The 27031-nt window shown below is 38.1% G+C and overlaps 1 pseudogene; it reads right to left on the bottom strand.

Moving 5' to 3' along the window:
* Positions 1–3034: 3034 nt before the first annotated feature.
* Positions 3035–27031, bottom strand: part of LOC141372629 (nucleoside diphosphate kinase, mitochondrial-like) — a 36110-nt pseudogene continuing 12113 nt past the window's right edge.

The following is a 27031-nucleotide window of genomic DNA, read 5'->3' as shown; positions in this document are numbered from 1 at the left end:
TTTGTTTTCAATATTGCTATTACAATTTTAAAAGGGGACAGGAAAAATATATATTTCACAACTACTAAAAGGAGGTATGTGCCGATTTTAATACCAGAGAAAATAGAATTTAAGGTGAGAAGTACTAAGTGAGATAAAATCATGTTGGTAAAAAGTAGAATTCATCAGGAAAATATGAGTTACAAACCTGAAGGCACCAACAGTGTAGCTTTGATACATATTAAACCAAAACTAATAGAAATTCAAGAAGTAATTGAAATAGATGTATAGGATTTTATACATGCAAAATAATTTATATTCCATTCAAAATTCAGTGAAACATTTACCAACACTAACTCTCTATTAGTCCTTAAAGTATACTTCAAGAAGTTTCTCAATTTAAAAGTTATGTAAGCCATATTTTCTGGACACAAACAATACAGTTATGCTTATTCTAAGTAACTATGATTATTGAGGAAATCCAACAGGAAATTACAAATATTTAGAAATAAATAATGAAAGCAGTGTGTGTGTGCATGCATGCACATGTGTGTACATAGACATATCCTGTAAAGTGGTACTTAGATGAAAATTTCAATATTAAATATATTTGTTAGGAACCATAAAGAAATGAATCATGCATTCACTTAAAGAAGATTGAAAACAATAACAGTAAAATATACAAAAAAGTAAAGGGAATAAATTAAGAGAGAAAAGGGAAAATTAACCATATAAAAAACAAAAGTATAAACGAGGTCATTAAACCAAAAGCCAATTCTTGGGAAAGACCAATAAATACAAAGTCTTCAGTAAGTCTGATCAAAGAAATAAGAATAAATTTCACAGTTTTTGACAAATGCATAGTCTCACGCATCCACCATTACCGTATCATACAGAATAGAATCACCTTCCTAAAAATTTCCCGTGTTCCACTTATTCATCCCTTCATCCCCTAGAAACCCTGGCAACCGGTGAGCCATCATTATAATATCATTTAGAGAATTTTCACCATCCTACAAATCTTCTGTGCTCTACCTATTCATCTCTCCCTACCCTAACCTCTCCCCACCCTAACCACCTTAACAATAATCTTTTCATTTTATCCGTAGTTTTGCCTTTTCCAGAATGTCATATAATTGGTATCATATAGTGTGTAGCCTTTGCAGACTCTCTTCTTTCACTTGGCAATATGCATTTAAGTTTCCTCAAAATCTTTTGGTGGCTTGAGAGCTTATTTCTTTATATGCTGAATACTATTCCATTGCATGGGTATACCACAGTTTGCTTATCCAGTCATCTGTTAAAGGACTTGGCTGTTTCCAGTTTTGGCAATTATGCATAAAGCTGCTATAGACATTTGTGTACATATTTTGTGCTAACGTGTTTTCAATTCATTTGGATAAATGCTTGAGAATGCAATTGCTGGATTGTATGGTAAGCCTATGTTTACCTTTGTAAGAAAATGTTAACTTTCTTCCAAAGTGGCTGTGTCATTTTGCATTCCCATGAGAGTTCCTGTTGCTCCATGTCCTTGCTACCATTTGTTGTTGTCGACAGTGTTTGGATTGTAGCCATTCTAATGGCTGTGGAATGGTGTTTCGTTGTTTTAATTTGCAATTCCTTAATGACATGTGACGTTGAACATCTTTTCATACACTTATTTGACATCTATATATCTCTTTTGGTGAGGTGTTTATTCAGATCTTTTGCCCATGTTTTAACTGGGTTGTTTGTTTTGTTATTGCTTGAGTTTTAAGAGTTCTTTGTAGGTTTTAGATACAAATTCTTCATAGGATGTAGGTTTTACAAATATATTTTTTTCCAATCTGTGGCCTGTCTTTTTGTTCTCTTAACAGTGTCTTTCACAGAGCAAAAAATTTTCTCTTAAACGAAATTTAAAAACCCAATGTAAATTTTCTCCTGTGTTATCTTGTAGAAGTTTTAGAATTTTTTATTTTACATTTAGGTCTATGATTAATTTTGAGTTCATTTTTGTAAAGGTATAAGGTCTGTGTCATTTTTTTTCCATGTGGATATCCAATAGTTCCAGTGTCATTTGCTAAAAAGATTATCCTTTTCCACTTGAATTGCTTTTATTCCTTGTTAAAGATCATTGGCCATATTTGTGTGGGTCTATTTCTGGGCTTTTTATTCTATTCCATTGATCTTTTTGTCTTTTACTTTGCCAATACCATACTGTCTCAATTACTGTGGTTTTATAGTAAGTCTTGAAGTCAGGTAGTATGAGTCTGCTAACTTTGTTCTTCTTCAATATTGTGTTTATTATTTTGTGTCTTTTACCTTTTAACATAAACAGTAGAATCATTTTGTCAATATTCACAAAATAATTTGCTGGGATTTTGTTTGACATTACACTGAATCTTTAGAGCATACTGGGAGGAACCGATACTTTAACAAAATTGAATTTTCCTTTGTTTGCTGGATCTGTCAATTACTGATACAGGAATTTTGAAGTCTCCAAGCATAATAATGGTTTGTCTATTTCTCTTTAAAATTCTATCAGTTTTTGCCTCATATATTTTGATGCTCTATTGTTAGGTGCACACACATTAAGGATTGCTAAGTCTTGGAGAATTGACCCCTTTATCATATGTATGACTCTCTTTATCTCTGAAAATTATCCTTGCTTCTGAAGTTTGCTTCATCTGCCATTAATATAGGCACTTCAGCTTTCTTGATTAATATTAGCACAGCATACCTTTTCTCATCCTTTATTTCTTTTTTTCACAGCACTATGAATTATAATGTCTAGACCTTTGGGGGAGGGGAAGTCATACAATCACTTTGGAGACACCTCAAAGGTTGCCAGGCACTTTGGTACAGAAAGGATTTGGTCCAGTTTCTCGCTAGCTTAGGATACAAAAAGGCACATAATGTTGGTGGATTAAACAGTCCTGGGCTGGGGTGGGGCAGAAGGTAGACAGGGAGGTGGTTGGGGGCAGATGGGCAGAGCATGGGTGTGGGCTCAAGTTCCTGTCAGCAGAGCTAGTTGGTCCTAGGTGAATGCTGGGGTGGCAGAGGGCAGCCTGAAGGCTCAAGCTGGGTAGATGTTTATGTGGTAGCCTTCGTTTGCCCAGTCCACCAGCTCACTGCTCTGGAATCATGGCTGAATTTCCTTCTGAGTCCCCTCCAGGAGGCACTGGCATGAATGATGTTCCCACAGCTTCATGGACCAGTCCAGGCTGTTTCTGGGAGCCTCATTTTCCCACCAGTCTTCCTGTGCCACCGCCTCAGGTTGTGCTCTGATGTGACTGTTAAAGTCTCCTGTGAAGGTCAGGGGCAGCCTCAGCCAAGTTGCTGCAGACTTCACTGGGGTCTTCCCAGACCATGGCCACCAGGGTGCCAGTACCTGATGAGGACTGGGTAGAAGGTCTTCCTCTGCAAATCATGGTAGAACTCAGCAAGAATGCTTTCTGGCACCTTCAGCATCTTCACCCCACTAGCTTGTAGCCCCTCCTCTCAAAGTACTGGATTACATCCCTGCCCCAGTGAGTCACTGCTGCAACCCATCTGCTCACCAGAGTCTGCTCCAGGTCCAGGAGGGCCCCCCTGAGCTGGGGTGCACGGACAGTCTCTCCCAGGGTCAGTAGGCTCCACAGCAGGCCCCAAAGCACTGTGCACCTGAAGAGAGGCCACTTATGTCACCCACCTGGGGCACCTTGCAGACCTGGACTGACCCAGCTGCCTGAGGCCTCCTTTATCCCTTTACTTTTAATCTAGTACTTTATAGTTAAAATGAGTTTCTTGCTGAGCTGAGTCTGGTTTTTGTTTATTTGTTTTTAATCCACACTGACAGTTTCTGTCTTTTAATTGGTGAATTTAGACCATTCATATTTAAAGTGATTATTCATACAGTTGGATGAATTAGCTGCCCTATTTTTACCATTTTCTACTCATCACTCTTTGTTACTTTGTTATCTTCATGTTGTTTTCTATCTTCTCTGATTTTAATTCAGCTTTTTTTTTTTTTTAGTAATCTCTACACCCAACATGGGGCTTGAACTCACCATCCCCAAATCAAGAATCACCTGTTCCTCTGACTGAGCTTGCAGGTGCCCCTAATTCAGCTTTTTATATGATTCCATTTTCTCTCCTTCTTCCTTAGCATACCAATCACAAGTTTTGTTTTTGTTTTTTAATTGTTGTTACTCATTTCATATTTTCTTTTACCTTCATTTATTCCTATTCTATTGCCCTTCCTTTCTTCATGTAGCTTGAATTTTCTTATCTACCATTTCATCTCTCTGAAGAACTTTTGTTTAACATTTTCTGCAAGGCAAGTCTACTGGCAACAAATTTCCTCAATTTTTGTTTGTTTGAGAATGCTTTTATTTTTCCTTCATTTTTGAAGGATAATTTCACTGAATATAGAAATCTAGGCAGATAGGGTTTTTTCCCCCAATACTTTAAATATTTCATTTATTCTCTTACTGCTTGCAAGGTTTCTGAAGAGAAGTCTGATATAATTCTTACACTTTTTCTTCTATAAGTAAGGATTTTTTTTAGATTGCTTTCAAAACTTTTTTCTGTTTGTTTTTGTTTTCTGCCGTTTGAATATAATATGCCTAGGCATTGTTTGTTTGTTTGTTTGTTTTTAATTATTTATCCTGCTTGGTGTCCTCTGATCTTTGATCAGAGTTTTGGTGTTTGCTGCTAATTTTGGAAACTCTTTGGTCACTATTACTTCAGATATTTTTTCTGTTCCTTTCTCTCTTTTCTTTCTGGTATTCCTATTATAGGTGTCTTACAACCTTTGTAATTGTCCCACAATTCTTGGATACCTGCTCCTTTTTTAAAGCACTATTTTATCTTTGCTTTTCAGTTTGGGAAGTTTCTATTGACACATCTTTAAATCTTACACCATTGATCAGCTGTGTTTATTGTTTGCTGTTTCTGCAGATGTCAGAGGTTAAAATTTCCTCTAGTGTCTTTGTTTTTGTGTCCTATGTTGACTTTGGGTTTCTCTAAAGACTCCTTTTTAAATGGAATCCAAGTATTGCAGTTCTTTCTGCTATACTTCCCGGTTCTTATGAAGGAGGACTGTTGATGTGGCAGTAAGGTGTGAAGGGGAAGTGTTCTTTGATCCTACTATGATTAGATCTCAGGCTTTTAGTGGGCCTGTGCCTGGCCAGTGATCTTTACAAGTATATGCCAGCTTTTTCTCCCCCTTAGGTGAGACAGGAAGGCTTGATGGTCCTGGAATTGTGCATTTCCCCCTGCCATCTGAGAAGCTAGAGGGTACTGGTTCTGGACATTTCCCTTGCTCCGTATCAGTTACAGTCTGCTAAAATTGTTTCTCTTGAAAGATGGTTTCTTTGTTAAAGAGAACAGAAGGATCTGGGCATATTTCCGAATGGTTACTCTCCCCCTTCCTCTTTTAGAGCACTGGAGGATTTGTCTCTGATCTTCACTGTAAGAGGCTGGTGGGGCTTATGAGTGTAAAACTCACAAAAGTGTGGAGAGATCCTTAATGCGGGGCTTCCAGGAGTTTTTATCTCTTAAGCTAGTTCATACTCAGCTTCCAGCAACCGATCAATTGCCATTTTTATGTTCTTACCAGTTCCTGGCTCTAATGGCTTCTGTTCCCAGTAAGCTGTGATTCTCCCTATCCATCTGTCTCTTCAGTTTTGGGGGCATTGGTTTGCCTTGTGGTCTCAATACTCTGATGGATCTAAGAACGGTTGTTGATTTTCAGTTTGTTTAGCTTTTTTTTGTTGTGAGGACCTGAGTGATGGGTTCCAAGTTCTTTACATGTTAGACCAAGACAGTTTTATTGATGAATTCTACTAAGCTTAAAAGAACAGATTTTGATGATATAAAAATTATTGATAATCATAAAAATTCAATGATTTCAAAATACTATACAAATTTATTATAACTCATATAAATACCAAAGTTAAACAAAAACTGAACATTGTAAGTTCATCTCTCTTAGGAACATAGAGGAAAATGTCCTAAATAAAATCTTTAAAGGATATTTATTTATTTATTTATTTATTTTGAGATATTTATTTATTTATTTATTTATTTATTTATTTATTTATTTTGAGAGAGAGAGAGAGAGAGCCAGCATGAGCCAGGGTGGGGGTGGGTGAGAAGGGGCAGAGAGAGAGGGAGAGAGAGAATCTTAGGCAGGTTCCATGCCTGGTATGGAACCCAACATGGGGCTTGATCTCACGACCCTGAGGTCATGACCTGAGCTGAAGTCGAGTCAGACACTTAACCAACTAAGCCACCCAGGCACCTCCAGAGAAACTTTTTTATGACTACTTTTCCTTTAAAAAATATTTTTGGAGAAACATCTTGGCTTTCCTAATGGCTTAGTCACCACAAATGAGAAGCTTTTCATTTTCAATTCCCTGAAGCTTTTATTGACCACAGTGCTGGGCACAGAACAGATATTCTATAAACTTGTTTTCAATGAATGAATGAATGAATATTGAACACAGGGCTCTCTAAGAGGAATTGTGAGAGGCACATAACGAAAAGTATAAGGTCACTGCTTTTCCAGAGCTCACAATCTTGTGAGGAGTCAGCCACAAACATAATAGACTAACCCAAATCAGATTGTGATAATTGCTGCTATAAGGAAACAATCACACTTCTATAAGAGTATGTGGGAAAGAGAGATTAATTCTAAAAGGCAGTGTTTATTTAGATCATGGCTTAAGAAATAGAGGGAAATGAAGCTTTCTGACTAAACTTAATTTCACAATTACCCAGAATCATAGAATTAGATTTGCACAGTGGTCTATCAGAGGCTTAGTTATTGCCAATTAGATCATAGAATCATTTTAGAATGCATTCTAGATTTAAAAAATGATTTTGGAACCTGAGTTTTCCAAGACTTTATCACTTTAAAGGTAATATCATGTCATTTTTATGGCAAATATAAAATATCTTTGGTAGTTTGTCTCAATGTGCATACCTTAAAAACTCCAGCCCCTAAATGTTTCTGGAGATCTTCCGGAAAATTTCATAGGAACAACTGAATAGTCTTTCCTGAATCTTCTGCCCCATTCTGCCCTCTTCTTGCTGTCCACAGCTCTAGAAGCTGCTCGTGGTGCTGCCTCACCTGTCACTGCCACTAGGGCCTCCTGCCTTCAGCAGTGCTGCCTCCCTCTTCTTTTCTGCAGCAAAGTTGTTTTATCCATTTAAGAGGGAAAAGGTCTGGGGCGCTTGGGTGGCTCAGATGGTTAAGCGTCTGCCTTCGGCTCGGGTCATGATCCCAGAGACCTGGGATCGAGTCCCGCGTCGGGCTCCCTGCTCGGCAGGGAGTCTGCTTCTCCCTCTGTCTCTCTCTCTCTCTCTCTGTCTCTGTCTCTCATGAATAAATAAAAAAAAAATTAAAAAAAAAAGAGGGAAAAGGTCTCTGTGCCCCACAATGTGTGGTCCTTTATAAAATGGGGACTAGCGTAGCTTGTGTTTTCATGTCCCATAATCACACACACACACACACACACACCCTCTTTTCTTTTTTGCCCTCGCCTAAACCTACGTGGTTTGGCAAGGGGACCATCTTCAAAAACACCCTCTGTTTTCTTTTCCTCCATTCCCCATGAACTTTCCTCATTATCCTCCCCTTTAGGAAAAATACTCTCTCCTCTCCCAAACCAGGCAAAAAACTTCTCCAAATCCTGGAAGCTCAACTCATCAGTTCTTGAAATATCTCTGATCACTCCTAACTCCCAGTGTAGGATATGAATCACCCTTCACAGACTCAGGAAGACAAGAAAAATCACATCTCTTCATTTTTTATATGTCAACTTATTTTGATTTTCAGGTTCTTCCTGCTTGGTAATTCTCTGGGGCTTCATGCCATGTTTGGGACATGGGGCTCTATTTCAAGTCCTCCCAGAATCCTACTGTCCAGACATATCATTCTTCTCTGCAGATTTACTGCTTCTTCAGTCTGCTGCCAAGGAGATGCACACAGCTCTCCCTGCTTGCATGAACTTCAGATCTTTCTTTCCTTTCTCTCCACCTCAACCTCAGTCCAGAGGAATCTCCTTCTAGTTGTGAGGGGGGTGGTTTGTCTCTCTCCCGCTCCTATATTTTTTTACAAACTACTCTGCTTCTTCCTGTTTGCTACTTTACTTCCTTTCTGCCATCTCTCAAAAATGGATGTGATTTCCTAAAGGCTTGGGTTTGGGAGACAAGGAGCTAAGACACCTCAGGTTTTAGTCATATGACATTCCTCCCCAGGCACTGCCAGAGAGAGAAGTCTGTAATTTTTTTAAAGATTTATTTATCCATTTGAGAAGGAGAAAGAGAGCAAGAGAGAAGGAGGAGGGGCAGAGGGAGGGAGAGAATCCCAAGCAGACTCCCCACAGAGTGAGGAGCCCAACATGGGGCTCAATCCCACCACCCTGAGATCATTACCTGAACTGAAACCAAGGATCAGATGCTTGACCGACTGAGCCACCCAGGCACCCTGAGAAGTCTGTACTTTGAAGGAAAGAAAAGAGGCAGAATATGGGGTTAGCCTAATCCCCAAATTTACCCCAAATACTATCTATTCACATCAGCTTTGACTTCAGCTTAGATTCTCCACTATGTTTTAGAATTGTAAAGACATTTAGAGATGGCCTACTCCTATTCATGAAGAGAAAGAGGTTCAGAAAAAAAAAATGGATTTAAAAGTTCAATTCTGGTTATCTATTACTTGTGTAACAAAGCATCCCAAAACTTAGTGGCTTAAAACAATGACGGTATTTATTATGATGATCATTATTATCTCTGATGGTGCTGGAGTTGACTGAACTCAGTTGGCAGTTCTCGTTTGGAGTCTCTGCAAAGTTGAATCAGACAGTGGTGACTGGGACACATGAAGGCTTGTTCACTCAAATGTCTGAAGGCTGATGTTGCCCGGGGGCAGAATCAGGTGGGGGCCGAACAGACGGGGCTCCTTCAGCTTCTTCCTCTATCTTTATGTAGTCTTTTGACATAGTCTCTCCAGCATAATATCTTACCTTGTGGCTCAGGGTTCCAAACATACATGTTGAGAGAGAGAGTGAGAGTGAGCTGGATCCCTTCTCACCAGCTAGCCTCTGACAGTAAGTCTTAATGACATGACGAAGACCAGCCACTGTTCAATGGTGAATGATTACACTCTAACTTATGATGGAAGTGTCAGGTAATTTGCAGACATGTTTTATTTTATTTTTTTAAGATTTTTATTTATTTGACAGAGAGAGAGGAAGAGAGAGAGCACAAGTAGGGGGAATGGCAGGCAGAGGGAGAAGCAGGCTCCCCACCAAGGAGTAAGTAGCCTGAAGCCGGACTCGATACCAGGACCCCGGGATCATGACTTGAGCCGAAGGCAGATACTTAACTGACTGAGCCACCCAGGTGTCCCTGCAGACATGTTTTAAAACCACGACAATTTGTATATCTTCTTCCATGATGTTGATCAACTCCCTTTCCTTAATGTTTCATATCTAGCCTCCCCTCCCCAGCATATAATTTATTCCTTTAATATGAGTGATGGTTAATTTTATGTGTCAACTTGGCTGGGTTGTGAGGTGCCCAGATATTTGGCTGAACACTATTTCTGGGAGTGTTTTTGAGGATGTCTCCAAATGAGATTAACCTTTGAATTAGACTCAATAAAGAAGATATCCTTCTCAATGTGGTGAGTATTGTTTGACCTGTTTAGGGCCTGAATAGAACAAAAAGGCAGAGGGAGTGAAAATTTGCTTTCTCTGCGTGAATGCTTGAGCTGAAACACTGATCTCTTCCTACCTTTGGACTAGGATTTACACCATCAGTTCTTCTGGTTCTTAGACCTTCAGGCTCAGACTGGAATGACACCAATAGTTTTTATGGGTCTTTGGCTGGCAGATGGCAGATTTTGGGACTTCTCAGCCTCTATATCTGCATGAGCCAATTCCTTATACTCATTCTCTCTTTCTTTCTGTATGTGTAAACACACACACACACACACACACACACACGCACGTGCGGTTTCTTTAGAGAACCCTGACTAATATAATATATCTTTCAGATTTGAAATTTTCTCTTCACTTTTAGAGTCAAATTCCTTATTGGCTTCCTTGTCACTTAACATGTAAAGTTCAGCCAACTCCTCTCTCACTTTCTTGCCTTTTCCACTTTTCTGCCATTTTTTTTCCCAGCTCTAGTCAGGCTTAAACGTTAGAGTTAAAATTATTTTCCAGACTCTTAGATGATTTCATTCATTTATTTTCAGACTAATTTTAAAGATACATGATCACATTTTGCATTACTCTAGAAACTGATTTTTGTAGTTTGAATAAGGCACAGTAATTATAGAGCACTGAGGGTTTGACCCGGAGGAAGCAGTCCTGCTGATGAGATTCTGAGCTCCATCCTACTTGCAGGAGAAAGAGAGATTCACAATCAGATGTTATGTACCAAAGGAAACCTTGGGAAGGAGATAGCAAGGACCCAACAACAGGTATTTTAGAAAGTGAAAAGTGGAGCGTTTAGGACAGGGCTGGCAAACACCCAGAGAATATGTCACAATGCTCGTTTTCCGTACCCATGTCAGGCATGGCTAATCAGTCATAGCTCTGTAGCTGGAAGTGGTCTCAACACAGGGCCCTAGGAGCGACTACAAATAAAACTATCTGGATTGACACAAAAGATAAAGATCTTTTGCCCTCTTGGGTCCACAATCTAGAGAAAAAGAGCTGAAGTCAAGCTAATGTTAAGAAGACTGTGGGTGTGGATTTTTGCTTCCAAAACTTATTGATGACAGAAGGCATATTTACAGCAATGTGAACATGGTGGTTTTCTGACTGGCATGAGAGTCCTGCCAGAGAGTCCATCCAAGCGGTTATAGTCAATAATCACTTGTGCTGATTGTGATGTGTGGTACCTTCAAATTACTGTGTCCTCAGCCTCTAAGAGACTAATCACCTTTGGTACACATGCGGACATAGTTTTTATTGTTCATTGGTTTTTTCAAGCCTACACAACTTATCATAAGTGACACAAGAATCTTCTAGCAGAAATAAATTGATGTAATTGTGGTAAATATGGATTCTGTCCTCAAGATACTTCCTTTTCAGACTTCCTTCACTTCTCGGATTTCTTTTACTACCCCCCCCATATCCCTACCTCTGTGTAGACTTTAGCACACTGAAGAGGTACAAGAATCAGTGATGAGGATGTGACACAATGATTTTTAATTTTGTACCTTTCTACATGCTGCAGAAAAATCAAAAGAGAAATTAAGAAATTTTTACAAAGCATATTGCATATGTCATTCTGGATACATATATAGTGTCCTGATGCTGCAGACAACTGCTTAGTTGTTCATTTTATTTAAAAAAATATGAAAAAAACCCTGAGCCTCTTAAGAGCTAAAACTGAACCACATTTTGATTTTAATGTTTAGAAAATAGAAAAGAACATTTTGGCAAGCCTGTGATTATTTCTAATTGCCTTAGAGAACTCGTGTTCTGGGGATGGGTTTGAGAAACAAAGCATAGAGAATCGATTTTGTATGCTATTAATTGGATGCCAATGCCACACTCAATAAATGACCATTCTGTTTCATACCAGCTCCTCCTAGAGGGCAGAGTGGAAGAGAAGAAATTCCTGGGCAACCTCTGGGTCAGTCTCTGTGGAAGGCCTCAGAAACACATGCTATCTGGGTATGCACATTTATCAAACAATTTACACAATTTTCTTTCCTAGGCTATATTCCCAACATGACACAATTACTAGATTTATTAATTCCTTGTTGCTGGGACTAGAGTTTTCCCAATGTGATGGACTAATGCAATATGCATTAGCTCTAACATCTGGGGCTCTACACCCACCAACATCAAGAGATTAACTGAAACACAACAATACAACTTTTCCCTTTGTCTCAATGTGAGTCTCCTCCCTTTCTCCCTCCCTCTCACATCTTGTTCTTTCCCTTGCTCTCTTAAGCACTCAACAAGCTTTTCTGAGCAAGGAAAGTAAGAAAGTGTTTGATTTACAATCTCATTTTGTCTCTGCTTGTATTTCACCTTTCATCTTCACATTTCTTATTGAAACCAAGATGAGTGGGGGGAGATGAATAGACTATCTATTTTCCTCTCAATCTTTCAAATCTTTGGAGAAGCACCAATCACCATTCAGGTTGTCAAGAATTCTATCAAGATCTAGGAGCAGGGCTCAAAAGAGCACAACAGCATATGGTTCTTACATTAGACCTGGGGCCTGGGGGCCACTTCATCTTTTGGTCGGGCTAGGAGAACAGGCAGAGAATATGATGGTCATATGCCTACTGGGATCATTGTCCTCTCATCACACCTGCTCATATAAATGCCTTCTGCCATCACATTCTTGTTGCCTGAGATCCCTCTGTTGGCAATACTGCTGTCTCTTGTTATCTCCCACTTCCTTTTGTGCTTGCTGTTCAACCCTTGTGCCCTAGGATCTTGCCCCTAAAGCAAATGTCTAAGTCAGGTGTTCCAGTATCTTAGGTAGGGCTTTCAATCTCAGTTATTTGTAAGATTGCCTATGGAAGCAGGCCAAGTTTTTAAAAAAAGCAAGAAAGCAAGAACTGTGATATAGATGGCAATTGACAAGTAACCTCAATGTTGGAGAGACAATTTCATAGTCACCATGAACTGGTTACTCATGTCCTGACTAAAAGGGGAAAGCCATGGTTCCATATATACCCTAATTTTCCAGATTTTTTTATTTTTCAAAAGAAGCTAGAAACATAGAATTCCATGTAAACTCTATTTATGAATATTTGTGACTAATTCACATTTTTAAAAAAGCATAGTGCAAGCCAAAAAAAAAAAAAAGAAAAAAAGAAAAACCCATCTGTAGATGTGATTAGACCCATGTGATTACAGAGGGATTCTTTTGGGTTATGACTGTATTTCCCAATTGGTATGCCTGGCAATGCCAGGAAATCTTGTCTAGAAGTTTAGACTTCTTAAATAGCTTTTCCTCATCAGTGGATTGCCCCTTAATATACTTTTGCCTAAATACCCTTTATCTTCTCACACTGTCTCCTCATGCACCCCATGTCAATTCACCAAATATTCAATTGAGTATCTCTGATAAGTGAGCTACCATAAAAGACACGATGAGAAGTGCAAAAATGTTATTGAGAATGGACTAGACTGCTACAAAATTAACCCAAATTAGTGGTGGCTTAAACAGATAGGTATTTATTTCCCACATAAATCTTAGGAGTAAATAATTCCAAGGTGGTATGTTATCTCCACAATGTCAGGGACCCAGATCCTCCTATTATGGCTCTATTACCCCTGAGGTGTTGAACTTGACTGCATGGGCTCAAGGTGGTTCATTATCTACTCTAGTCAAATACCACCAGGCTATGCTGCATTAAGAAACTTGCTCCAAATCTGAGTTGCCTTATATGGGTCCAGTGGCCCTTCTCATTGCTCTATGTCTAGCACTAGGGGTCTCTAAGGTCACTGTGGAAAAAAGAGAAATGGAAAAGACACATTGGGTCTTAGCTGACTCTTTCTGGAAGTGACACAACTCATGCTTCAATCACATGGTAAGAGATAGTCCCATGATTCCAACTTACTGACATGGGAGAATGGTAAATGTAGAGGACCACATATACAATTGGTGATTAATAGTATTCTTTGCTATACCATCAAATTCATGTGCCTCCTAGCAGGAATACAAACTGGCAAAGGGGAAAGGAATGCCAAAAAATTGCATGCATAACTAACAACTCTTATTCCATTATATGCATTTTTATCACATGGTTATTCCTAGCTACAAAAGTGGCTGGCTGAGAAATACAGTTTTAATTCTGGGTGGCCATGTGCTTAGCTAAAACTTAAGGTTCTATTATGATAGAAAAAGGAGAAAACAGATATTTGGAGGCAATTAGAATATTTTGCTATAATGAAGTTGATATGGTCTTTGCCCCAAAGGAGCTTACTATTTAGTGGAAAAGATAGATGTGTACATAAAGGATTATATTGAGGTTAATTGTGTTCTGCTTTAAAAGAATAAAAGTATTGTGGGAAGCATAAACAAAGTTAGGAGAGAGATAATCCATTAATAATAACTCAAGGAATCAAACAAGTATAATGAGTTAGAGAAAAATTTATTCTTTGGAATGCCCTAGGGTCCTGGGAAAGTTTACCAGACCAATCAGGGAAGCCCTCAAAGATGAGGAGACAGAACTACATTTCCTATAGGTCTGCTCACAGTGGGTAAGGGTCACATATTGGTAAGAAAACCTCTCTCTTATTTTCTCCCACATAGTCCAAATTTACACTTATCATTCCAGTGTATTATTAGTAGTGTCCTCTTTTAATTTCAGAATGTTCTAATTTGGGCAATAAGAAATTATTTGGTCACTATAGTGATTGGAGGCTGGGCTTCAGGAAGGGAGGAGAGAATGTGAGGAGGGGAGCTGGGAAATGGTAGAATACTATGTGGTATTAATGTGATTTCTTCCTCAAATCTTGTAAATGTTCATTAAAGTTACTAACTTCATGAAATCATGAGTATGACTGAGTTTCTTTTTTTTTCTTTATTTTATTTTATTTTTTTTATGACTGAGTTTCTTAAGGAAAAAAATGAGTGGGATAAAGTCAGTATACTAGCTGGAATGGAATCATTTCTACGAGGAAGTGATTTTAGAAATTGGCAGAAATCTTGGGGAAGGTACTAGATTCCATAGCTGTGAAATTGAAGGCTCAAATCAAGTTTAGATCGGTGTCCAAAGGATGAGGGCATTCCACACATCATCACATCATCAGTGTTATATCCTACACTTTATAGGAGGTGCCATCTGAGCAGAGTCCTGAAGGACAGTTTATTGATTTGGAATTCCACTTGGGGTCTGCATTTCCATGTACTATCTAAGTCCCCTCTCATGCCCTCTAATAAATCAGTAACTCCCCTACAACTTTTCTTTTTATACTCATGATCATTTTAAGGGCATGCCCTAAAGCCTTCCCAACTTCTTCCTTCCCCAGATAGAATTATACAAGCCACCCCACACCAATGCTCGCCACTAATAACTTTTCTACTCCTCATTCATATCATAGCTGATTTAGACAAATGGAATGAAAATGAGAAAGCACTGGTTTAAGGGAGGCTTGCCCACATGCCACTCAATGAAAATATGTCAACAAACAATGAACTGACACACACAGGAGACCTGAGTTGAGTTTAATTTGTAATTATCCAGTTTTTGGGAAAGTCACTTCACCTCTTGGAATTTGAATTTACTTATTCATAAAATGATGTTTGGAGACCAGATCAGTTCTTGACTAAATGCATTCCACAAACCACTTATTCCATGAGATGCTGTTCTTTAAGCAGAAAAACATTTCCATTGGAGTGCATGATGAACCCACCTCACACATTTGAATTCCTGGAGAGAGTTCCTCCCTTAAGAATTCCCTTTTAATTATGTTCAGATTTACCAAATCCCAAACAAAGATGTCTCTATTGGTATTTCACATTGATAGAATAAACCTGGCTCCATGATTTGGATGCTTGCATGAATCAAATATATCTTCCCTTCATCCAGTTTCACCCATCTATATCTATACTGGTTTATTTTCAGCTCTTGCTTCTCCTGGTTATGCCTAGGATAAGTTATGTCCAAATATAGTTACCCTGGGGCAGTTTCATCCAACTTCATTAGGTTTCTCCCTTCCCAAGGTCACCTCTACTCTGGGTCTTCTTCAACTTAGCATTTACAGTATGCTTCTGAATTTTCAACTTTCTTTTCTGAATTATACTTTCTCATATTAAAATAGGATTTGCCTATTCTTGATTTTGTCTCTTAGTATTTTCTGAAGGGGTCAACCTATTCTGAGCTTATTGTTTAAGCAGTATTTTTTCTTTTAGTATTTCCTTCCAGCTCTTTTTTCTTTCAATATTTTTTTCTCTTTCACTTAAATGGAGCTCCTGTTTGGTTCTATTACCCAACTGTGGTTGACATTTTTATGTTTTGTTGCTTTATTTGGGCAGTTTTTTTGGGGGGAGGGGCAGGGGGTGTAGACTTTGAACTTCATAGATTATCATACTACTTTTCCCATCCAAGCAGTGTCTCAAAGTCATTTTTGGAAAAGAGCAGGTGAAAAATTCTTGAAAACTTATCTGGTCTTTATTTATAATACACTTATTATAACTAAATGTTTTGTTTTTGTTTATGAACTTTATTAATAGCTAAACTATTGACTAGGAGTATGTCAAACAGTTTTTGTTGGTTTTTTTTTTTTAAGATTTTTATTCTTTTAGAGGGAGAGAGCACAGAGGGACAGAGAGGGGAAGGGAGAGGGACAAGCAGACTCCATGCTCAGTGCAGAGCCTGGTGTGGGGCTCAGATCCTATGACCCTGAGATCATGACCCCAAGACCATGACTCCAGTGGAAACCAAGAGTTGGGTGTTCAGCCGAGTCACCCACGTGCCCCTGTCAAAGTTCTTAATCGCCTTGTGCATCTGGGGGTCTTCCACCATCTTAGATATGTAGACAAAGATTTTCTAGGATGAAATGTGTAAACTTTTGGTTTGTGAAGATGTCCCATATGCCCATGTAGAAGATCTCTGCCTCATGGTGGTCTAAGGGAAAACTTTGAAGAAAGGAAAATCTTTTTAGAAAGAGCATGGACTTGTGTTACTGTAAGCAAGTTATTTAACCTTTGATCTTCATTTCCTTAACTATGCGCATAAAAATGTCTGTTATATTAAATGAGTTATTCAACATGAATTGCTGATGCTCATCCACTTCTGACTTACAAAAATGACAATTTCATGTTTTTAACCCTGCACCTAATAAAATGAGCCAGCATCAGTCATTAACAAAAGCTGATTCTCTTAGCCTCTCCTCTATCATATGATTTCTCCAGTGCCTCAGTAATGCTCTGCTCCTCTTCTCTTCTTAGGCTCACATGTTCTCTCTAGTCTCTTCTATCAAAGCTCAGGAATAAAAGACTGAAAATAAAAATAAAAATAAAAATCTGAACATCACAATTTATCTACCACACCTCGTAAATATTTTTTTTCTGGTAAAACTAATGCATTTTCTGTAGAAAAGTAGGAAAATACAAAAGATTCTTAAAGACACTAATAATAAACTATTGTCCACCAGCCCCCCAAATGCATTTCTAACATTTCCAGACATACAGAAAGAAATAGAAATAGAGCATGTAAATGTATGGGGAGGAGAGAATTTTCATTTTAGTTTTTCAAAATAAGTTTATTTGATAGGTACTGTTTTGTATCATTTTTAAATTTAATATATTATTAACATTTTCAATGCCATCAATTATTCTTTTTCGAATCTTAATGTATTGTTAATTGTTGCATGATAGTCCATCTTAAGGGGATACTAAAATTTATTTAAACGATTCCCTGGATATTTACAGGTGTTTTTGGTCTTATAGAATGTACCATGATGAAAATTCTAATAAATAAATGTTTGTTCCAATCCATAACTCTTTGTTAAGGATTAACTACTAGAGGTGGAAATTGTTGGTCACAGTTACCCAAATTTTAATAGTTTTGATAAACTGCCCTGCAGAAAGGTTGTACCAATTTATACATTCAAGGGCATTTCTTACAACTGTTTACTTCCTTAGACCAGCAGTTCTCAAACTTTTGTTGTCAGATGCTTGTACTCTCTCAAAAACTACTGAGATCCCCAAAGATTTATGTGGGTATTATGTATGTATTAATATTTACCATATAAGAAATTAAAACTGAGGCTATTATGAAAGTTTATATATTAATTGATTTTAAAAGTAATAAACTCACTATAAATTAATAAAAGTTAACATTTTTATGAAAAATAATTGTATTTTCCAAACTAAAAAATCTCTTTAATATCTGGCTTAATAGAAGGCTGTTGGATTTGCTTCTACATTCAATCCACCTTTGGTTGAAATATGTATGAAAAAAGGTTCTGACTCACACAAAAATGTAACTGAAATAGGGAAAAGCATTTGAACAGCCTTTCTCATATAACTGTAGATATTTTTCTTTGGTACTACCTAAAATTCAACAAGTGTTAGTTTCTTTTTCTTTTTTTTTTTAAAGATTTTATTTATTTACCTGACAGAGAGAGACACAGCGAGAGAGGGAACACAAGCAGGTGGAGTGGGAGAGGAAGCAGGCTTCCCACTGAGCAGGGAGCCTGATGAGGTGCTCGATCTCAGGACCCTGAGATCATGACCTGAGCTGAAGGCAGACGCTTAATGACTGAGCCATCCAGGCACCCCAACAAGTGTTAGTTTCTTAAAGGTTATTTGCGATATGGAAGCAGAAGTCAATGTTTTATATTCTGTTGAGTTGAAATCCAATGGATCTTGCATTTAAATGGTTCTTTTACTCATCCATGATTACCTAAAATCATGTGTAGGTCATGTGTTGAAAAATATTGTTTTTCAGGGTTATGTATATCTATCAATCTTTGGCACATTTCACTATCAAATATCAAAACCCCACATTTATTAGTATCATCATCAGTCTCATCAGAAAATTCTTTAAATACTGGGGAGCTGTCAAGACACTGTTGCTTGAAAGCTTTAATTTTATTATTGGCCGTAAATATTGTCAGTTATTTTCCTTAAAGCCACAAGCTCCCTTCATTTATATTTAAGACAATATCTGCCAAATATACAACTGAGAAAACCCATCCTTCATCCCTCATTCTTTTAGGTGAAAGTGGTGGTCCTTGAACACACACAAGTGCTTTTCCTTGAGACAATTGTCATACTTTTGTATGCAGCAGAAGGGCTTTAAATGTTCTTCCCATTTCATCACACAGAATATTAAAAAGACTTGTACTCAAGGGTTGAGATTTAATGAAATTAATATTTTTACTACTTCACCAAGGACTTTCTTAAGTGAAACTGACTTTTTTCCCCCCTGCATATGAATATTGGTGAAGAATAAAATTATTATCAGTATAGTTTGTTTTCATGGTCTTAATTTGTGCCACGGTACAATTGCTTTGGCACAATCAGTGCAAATCTCAGTCCAGTGAAAAGGCAAATCATATTTTAGGATTACTGTGAAAATAATTTTGGTCTCATGACCCCCCGAAAAGGAAAGAGTGGCTTTCGCCACTGTATTATTACTATGATTATTATAACTGTTCTTCCTATCTATCCCCTCTTCAATGAATGAGGGCGGGGATGAAGTGAGAGATCCTACCTCCTCCGCCCCCCACCAGCAGTGTTTACTGTTTAATCCCACTTACTAATTCTCAGAGAACAAAACTAAAGTTCTCAACTGATAGTGCAAAGACACCACAAAGACACAGGTTCTGAAGCAGAAGAGAAGGTAAACACAAAATTACTTTAAAAAATTATTATTTATGTGTTTAGAGCAAAAATTAGTTTGGTAGAGAGCATCTTATGTCTGTTTTATTTCCATATCCCTCAGACTGACCATGGGATGCCTATCAATTAATTCATTTAGAAAGCCATACACCACAAGAAATAAATTATTTGTCCTCTGGAGCTTGTCACAAGGGGATTTTTAAAAAACCATTAAACAGAAAGACAACTGCTCATCTTCAAAAGATGAAAGGCCACTTCTTCCTCCTCAGCTGATAGTTTCTTAGTAATGATACCTACAATGGATGGTGTTTCACATATTATCAAGCATGTCCATATACAAATAACTTAGCCTCTTTGAACCTCACTTTTCTTACATGTGAAATTGGATTAATAAGAATGCTTTGGGAGTATTTAATAAGACAATGCACATGATGTGTTTAGCACTGTGCCTGGCACCCAGGACGTTTTCAGAATGGTCATAGTGGTGAGAATAGTGGTAGTAGGATCAGTAGTAAGAGTAACAGCTGTGGGAGCTGTTGATTTAGGCATTAGTAACAAGGCCTGGCAGAGTGAACGGGCTCTTTCGTGGTCACCCACAAAGGCAAAGATGGAGCTGTTCTTCAGACCCTGGCTATTTTCACTCCATGCCCCAAAATCTTCCTGCTGAATCACAGCTGTACTTCTGGGGCTCTCAGAAAGTGTCCTTAGCTCTCCTGTTGGCTTGATCTCCCTCCTGACAGTGGGCTTGTCTTAAGCAACTTCCATGCCCGGCATCTCCAAGCCGGACCCCTCCCCACCCTGACAATGGTTCAGTATTTCCAGAGCCCTAACAGGAACGGTATATTTACATGGATGCACAGGTAGTAAAGGGTTTACAGCACACACTTTGGAGTGAGCAAAGCCCGAGTCAGAAACCAGTTTTCTGTTTCTTATACCCTTGACATTGGCACATGGAATGGTGCTAATACTTGTTTCGTGGAACTGCGGTGAAGGTCGTTATATGAAGTAGCATCTGGAACAGCTGAGTGTAAGCACACAGTACCAGGCACACAGTGAGTGATAAATAAATGCCTATTTGAAGACGAAGTCTTACAAAAACAGTTGCTCTTCTGGGTCCCGATTTTTAGTCTCCTAGATTAAACATCTTCACTCTTTTCCTTCCTGCTCAGACCCAGACACATCACAGAATTATAAGAATACTAAAAACTCAGGGCTATCCTTACACAGAATTTTCCCTAACCCTCTTTCTTCTTTGAGCTCCTAAAGTTATTTCATAGAAAAGTGACCTTATTTTTAAATAGAGGGGGCAATTGAAAATCAGTGAACGGACCTACCCCCTAATGATTTTTTTCTCAGACATAATTATAATAATTAGCATTATAAAGTGCTAATTATCTTTGGACACAGAGGACCTGCACACCAGAGACAGAGGTCCGCATTAAGTAAAGTGGATTTCACTTTCTTTAGTTATGAGATTTCTCTATTTTTCTCTTTGTAATGATGCAAAAGATATTTAATACACCAAGCCTCATTATGAAAACTTTTTCCAGTTAAGGAAACTATCTGCTGGCCATCCACAGCCCGCCTCCATACTGAACTTAGGGAGATACAAAGAATTGTTCCAAACTCCTCACTTTTTGTTAGATGACTGTTCTGTAGTTCTAGGCCAATACTGAGAACCTGGGAAGAATCTCAAACTGTAAAGATCATGAGTTTCTTGTTAAGATGACAAATCATTCTTATTAACAAATGGATAGATAAAATCCTACCCTGAGCCTCTGTGGGCGATTGCTGAATGTGTTAGGTATGTACAAGCTCAGTATGTGGTACAAAGAATTTCAAGCTGAATGGCACTGAAGGAATCATCTATTCTAACCATTTAATTTTACAGAGGAGAAACTGAGGCAGAGACCTACTCCCTAAGAGAACCAGAATTGAAACTGTAGATGTGGATGTTTCCAATAGAATTTTTATCACACTGCATTGGGCTTTAAGTCAGAAATCTTCTTGTTAAGTAAAGTCAGGGTCATGTGTTAAAGTGTAAAAAAAAAAATTAGGACAAGTAAGGAGGCATTGGGGTAAGGCTATGAAGAGTAGAACTCTGGACTCCCCTCTATCATCGGTTGTCTGCAATGAATAATTGTTAATAATATCTAGTCCTCACCTCATTAACACAGACATGGGATAGTGAGGCAGATTTTAGAGCAGAATATTAGTAATGCTGAGGTATACAGAGCCATGGACATTTTCTGAGAGCCCCAGAAAACCGTATAATTAGTTCATTCCCCCCAGTCCAATGTAGGCCCTCATCTCCCACTTCAGCCTAGAGATACCGAGTCATCCCTGAGTGGGCCAGTCTCAACCGCCAACAGCTCTATGCAATTGGAAGTTCTCATCTGTGTCAGGTCAAAATCTACCCCCTTCAATGTCCATTCACAGGACCTGTTCTGTATGTTGAAGCACAAATAAATAAGTAGGTCTCACTTTAAAAAATACTTTCAATTATTTAAAAATATGAACATAATCCCCTTAAGTTTTTGCCAAACTGGTGTTTCTCAAACTCAGCTATATCAGAATACCTTGAAGGGCTTGTTAAAACACCTATCGCTGGTCAGACTGAGAGAGGCAAATACTGGATTTCACTCACATGTGGAATAAAAACAAACACAAAGCAGAATCAGACCTATAAATGCAGAAAACGCACTGATGGTTGCCAGAGGGGACGGGAGTGGGAGGATGGGCAGATGGGTGAAGGGGAGTGTACAAGTACAAGGCTTCCAGTTAGGGAATGACTAAGTCACTGGGGTAAAAGGCAGGGCACAGGGAATAGAGTCACTGAGACTGTAACAGCATTGTATGGTGACAGATGGAAGCTACACTTGAGGTGAGCACAGCAGAACATAGAGAGAAACTGAACTACTCTGTTGTACACCTGAAACTAATGTAACTTTGTATGTCAAGAATACTCAAAAAAAAAAAAAAAACCAAAACAAAAACCCAAACAAAAAGCAACACGAAATCCCCACCTATTGCTCTCCCCCATCCTCAGAGCTTCTGATTCGGTAGGTCTGGAGAGGTACCTGTGAATTTGCATCTCTAGCAAGTTCTCAGGCGATGCCCATATGCTGGTCTGCTCACACCCTGAGGTCCCCAGCTCTGTCAGTCCTCTCTGTTATACCTTTTGAGGCATGTTTCCTAATCTGATGTCATTCCATTTGTCCTTTTTTGAATGCTTTAGAAATTTGGCTGTTATCTTTTTTATATTTGTTCAGGCTTTCCTTAGTGGGCATATGTGACTTTTCTTGAGGAAAAAAGTGCATTTTTCTGGAAAATAAAGTTAAATGAAAGTGTAATTACCAATATAAAGCAAGATGACTAAAAAGAATCTGTCTCATTATTATGTTTTTATAGTTTATATACAGATTATTTGAACTAGAATGCATTTGCTAAGTCATTTATTTCTATTTCCATCACTGCACAGTGTGGTGATTGGGGAAAAAGATGCCTTTTTGGTATTAACTTTATTTTCACATTCTGGAGTTTAGGGTAGCATGAGAAGGCCTAAATTTGTAAGCAGAAGGCCTGATTTCACAATCTAGATATCTGGATTTCATGGACACTGTGATGTAGTTTGACTGCGTGTCTTTGGACAACTTTTCAGTTTCCTCATTTTTAAACGGCAATAAAATAGCAACGGCTGCCTTTTATTCTCCATACAGAAGTAAGAGAAAACATAACAGCACTTGTATATCTATGAAGGCTTTGCAAATTTTATTATATCTAATGTTTATTCACATGGCTACTGCTTTCATTTTTTCATCTGGAATTCCCTTTCGTGAGAAGAAAAGAAGTGTAAGAATTTATTTTGCTTATAAGTGTCTTTAGACATGAGCCCCTCCACCCACTGAGCACATTCTACCTTATGTCCCCTAACGCAAGTGAACTTCTAGTTAGACCAAGTTAGTGATGGTGCACTGTCTCCAGAGAACGCCAAACCTATGGTCCACGAACACATGCGGTCTGTGCGTGTTAGCTCCTCTGATCAGACAGTTGACTTGAAGATTCCCCCTTGGAGGCCACAGACAGTGCCTGTTTTCACCCAAGTTTTAAATGTATACCCTTTGTTAAGAAAGAGTGACAGGGAGGGTGCCTGGGTGGCTCAGTCAGTTGAACGTCCGACTCTTGATTTCAGCTCAGGTCATGATCTTGGGGTTGTGAGACTGAGCCCCGAGTGAGCTCAATGGGGTGTCTGTTCGGGATTCTCTCTCTCAGTCTCCCTTTGTCCCTCCCCCTGCTCACTCTCACTCTCTCTCAAATAAGTAAATAAATCTTAAAAGAGAGAGAGAGAGAGAGAGTGACCATGACTTGATATAATTCCTCCTCTACGACTGGGGAAAAAAGACTAACTTTCTAAGAACCTGACCTCCAGCTGAAGCTCCGATTCAATAATCATAGGACAAGTTTTGAGGGACAAGTTTTGGACAGGACTGAGGTGGTTTTTTAATACTCTATATAGACTTTTACCAATTATTGAAGAAAAGAACACAGGGAGAAAATTTGCTGAATCAACTGAATATTCACAAAGGTGGTACTGACATATCTCACATAACAACTTTCCAGGTACCTGCTCTGGGAAAGGTCTACCATTTATTTTCAGACAATTCTCTTTTATTTCATATCACCACTTTTTCACCAAAATGACACTAAATATGCTATTAGATGTGATATTTTGACATTACTGTTTTAGAGAAAGATACTCTCACCAACCTACTCTGTAAGAGTTTCTACTCTGAGAAACCCGTGTGAATTCTTTAAATTGCTCCAGTGCTTGGCTGAGCCCTAAATATGTGCTGTACCCCAAGTGAGAAGGCTGGAGAGATGGTATCTGTGCATCTCTTTATTCGGCTGTGTGTCCTGTTTCCATTCGTTTTGAAAAGCTCTCTTTCTTAGTCTTGTTTTGCCTTGAAATTTTTTTCTTCTCTGTGCTAAAACTTTATTTCTATCTAGTTTGACCTCAAGGAAACCATCAGCTCACGGAAGGTTAAAAAAACAATTTATGAAGAAAGTGATGCAGAAAGAAAAATGCATTTTCCAAAAAAATAACTCCTTTGGAGCCCTTCCACAGTACCTACTACTTTCTGTTGTCTTTTTTCTAGATTGAATGTCACAAACTTTCAACTCATTACATTCTCAGTACAGGCTGTACTTAACTAAGCTTCATGTTATTCTTTGTTATTTATACAAGCTTCTTTCCATGTTCAACTGATGTCTTCTTCAACTGAGTTCTCCTTTTGATTGTTATATTTTGATACAAATTGATCATCGATGTAAAGAACTCAATTGATATATTTTGGATGTAATGGGTTGGGATGGAACACATTTAAAATTAAAAGAAAACTTTTTTCATTTAATAGCTGCTCCCTTGGAGATAAAGTTTTCAGGGATACATGAAAGCCATTAAGCCAGGCATTCATGTACATTTAAAAATTCACAGCAAAAAGAAGTGACAATATACTCCAGCAGAGGGATGGAAGTTTGAACCTTAGTTGCCTGATTCCTGGGACAAACCAATTCTTTATTCTTGGATATTTTTCCAGGATGCCCCCTTTCCCTTCTAATCTCCAGGTCAATATTTATAGCTGAATGATTCTCAGCTCTTTAAAAGACGGGCTGGCTGAATCAGTGGCTGTCTCAGACAGACTTTAAATGTATTTTCAGCATGTCTTCAGACAGTTACTTTTCCTCTGTTCAATTTTGTTCATCTTCTTACTTAACTTTTCAAGTGCTACTGTTTCCTTTTTAAATGTGGTATTGAGAAGCACAAACATTATTGGAAGAGAGAGTCTTGCTAGCATAATTGTGCATTATCTTCCTTTTATATTGCAGATGGAAAACATTAAATCTAGGGGGAATAGAAATCTGCTCAATCAGATAATGATAGTACAATTTCCTTTAAAAATACTTACCTGTGGAGAAGAAAAGTACTGATTTTTTAAGGTGGCAACTTTCCATCATTTTTAAAAAGAGCCAAATGACACAGGGAGTTAAAATTCTGTCTTTTGGGAGCCAAACTTCCTTGCTGATGCTACTCCTTTCCCTCTTGCAATTTGGTATTTTAGGTAAGGATTTGGGTGGGGTGGGAGGAGGGAGTACTCCTGTAGAGCAGTATATCATAATTTGGGGATTCGTAGAGTACTTAGAAAGCACACAGTGCTCTGTCCCATGTCTTATATTAAGTTTTAGTAACAACAATTCCTCACAAAAATTTTTAACAGCTTTATTAAAGGATAATTGATAAAGAGTAAACTGCCTATATTCAGTGTGCAATATGATAACTTTGATCTATGTAGAAATCCATGAAACCATCATCAAAATCAAGATAATGAGCATGGTCATCCCCAATAGTTTCTGCAGTCCTTGACCCTGGTTGGAGATAACTATGTATCTGCTTTCTGTCCTTACAGATTAGTTTATATTTTTTAGAGTTTCATTTAGGTGGAATTATACAGTATATAGTCTTCATTGTCTGGCTTCCTGCATTCTGTGTCATTATGTTTTAGAATCATCGAGATTATTGCTAGTATCAACTGTAGTCTGTTCATTTTTATTGTTGAATAGTCTTGTGTGGACGTGTGCTTTCATTCATTTTGGGTAAATAAATAGGAGTGGAATTGCTGAATGGTTTGGTAGCTGTCTATTTACTTTTAAAGAAATCACCAAACTACCTTCTAAAAAACACCTTCTGAAAAAACAAACACAAAGCAGGACAAAGTACTTTAAATAATGGTTTTTAAGACAGTGAACAAGGTGGGCAGGTATTTTGGTCCCTCTTACTCCATTTTGGCCAGAAGCAGAACAATAATTAATTTTAATGAAGAAAAGAAATAGTCAAGGAGAGCTTGAGATTTCATTTTTTTTTTCAAAAACTGCATGAAACTTTAGTTAAAAGGGATAATATCTGAAGTATTAGCCAAACTGGAGTTTTACTCCACTGCCATGTTCACAATGGTTCATATAGAGATCTGGAATTTCATATGGCTGCAAAATTTTGTGATTTGACAAATGATAATTTTCATTATAATGATAATTCTGATTAATTCCAATCTTCAGAAATATAAACTTTGCCAGGTAAAAAGGGAAAATTTTCTTTTGTGTAATAATTTCCAATGTAAAGGTATTTTAATATACTAACACTTCAATTTCCTGAGTCTTTCTTCCAAACTGGAATCCTTGTAGAAGTCTTTGAAAAATACTTACATCGAGCATTCTCCCTTCTCTGTAAAATATGGTTCTTACAGAATACAGTTGTTTCTTAGACATGAAAATTTGAAACTCTAGCAGTTAGAAGGAAATAAAATCTAGAGAGCTGGGCTCATCCGAGCTTTAGGGAGAAGTGGCTAGCTTTGAAGACCTCTGACAGGAAATGACTGGATACTTGCTGGAGAAATGGCTGTTACTTAGCTCATCCTCACAGTGAAAACTCATACATGTGTGCAATAGAAATGCTAAGGATCTCCATTACAGGTGTATACTGTACTACATGACCTCTTATTAGCTCTTTATGATATTGACTCTTCATTGCCCTCCCTAACCCTTCTCACTCCTGCCAAAAATCCCACAACCAAATCTTTTATTTAATTTCCAGGTATCCATATCTTTTCGGATAAGATTTACTTGTCTGACTACTCCTAGAATTATTTATCTAGCCCAACACTGCCACACCCTTCATGTTCAATCTTGTCTC

The sequence above is a fragment of the Callorhinus ursinus genome, unplaced genomic scaffold (assembly GCF_003265705.2).
Source record: "Callorhinus ursinus isolate GAN/ISIS: 27379988/994484 unplaced genomic scaffold, GSC_fseal_2.0 scaffold1, whole genome shotgun sequence".
Taxonomy (NCBI): Eukaryota; Metazoa; Chordata; class Mammalia; order Carnivora; family Otariidae; genus Callorhinus; species Callorhinus ursinus.
This window is presented reverse-complemented; position numbering and strand designations above follow the sequence as displayed.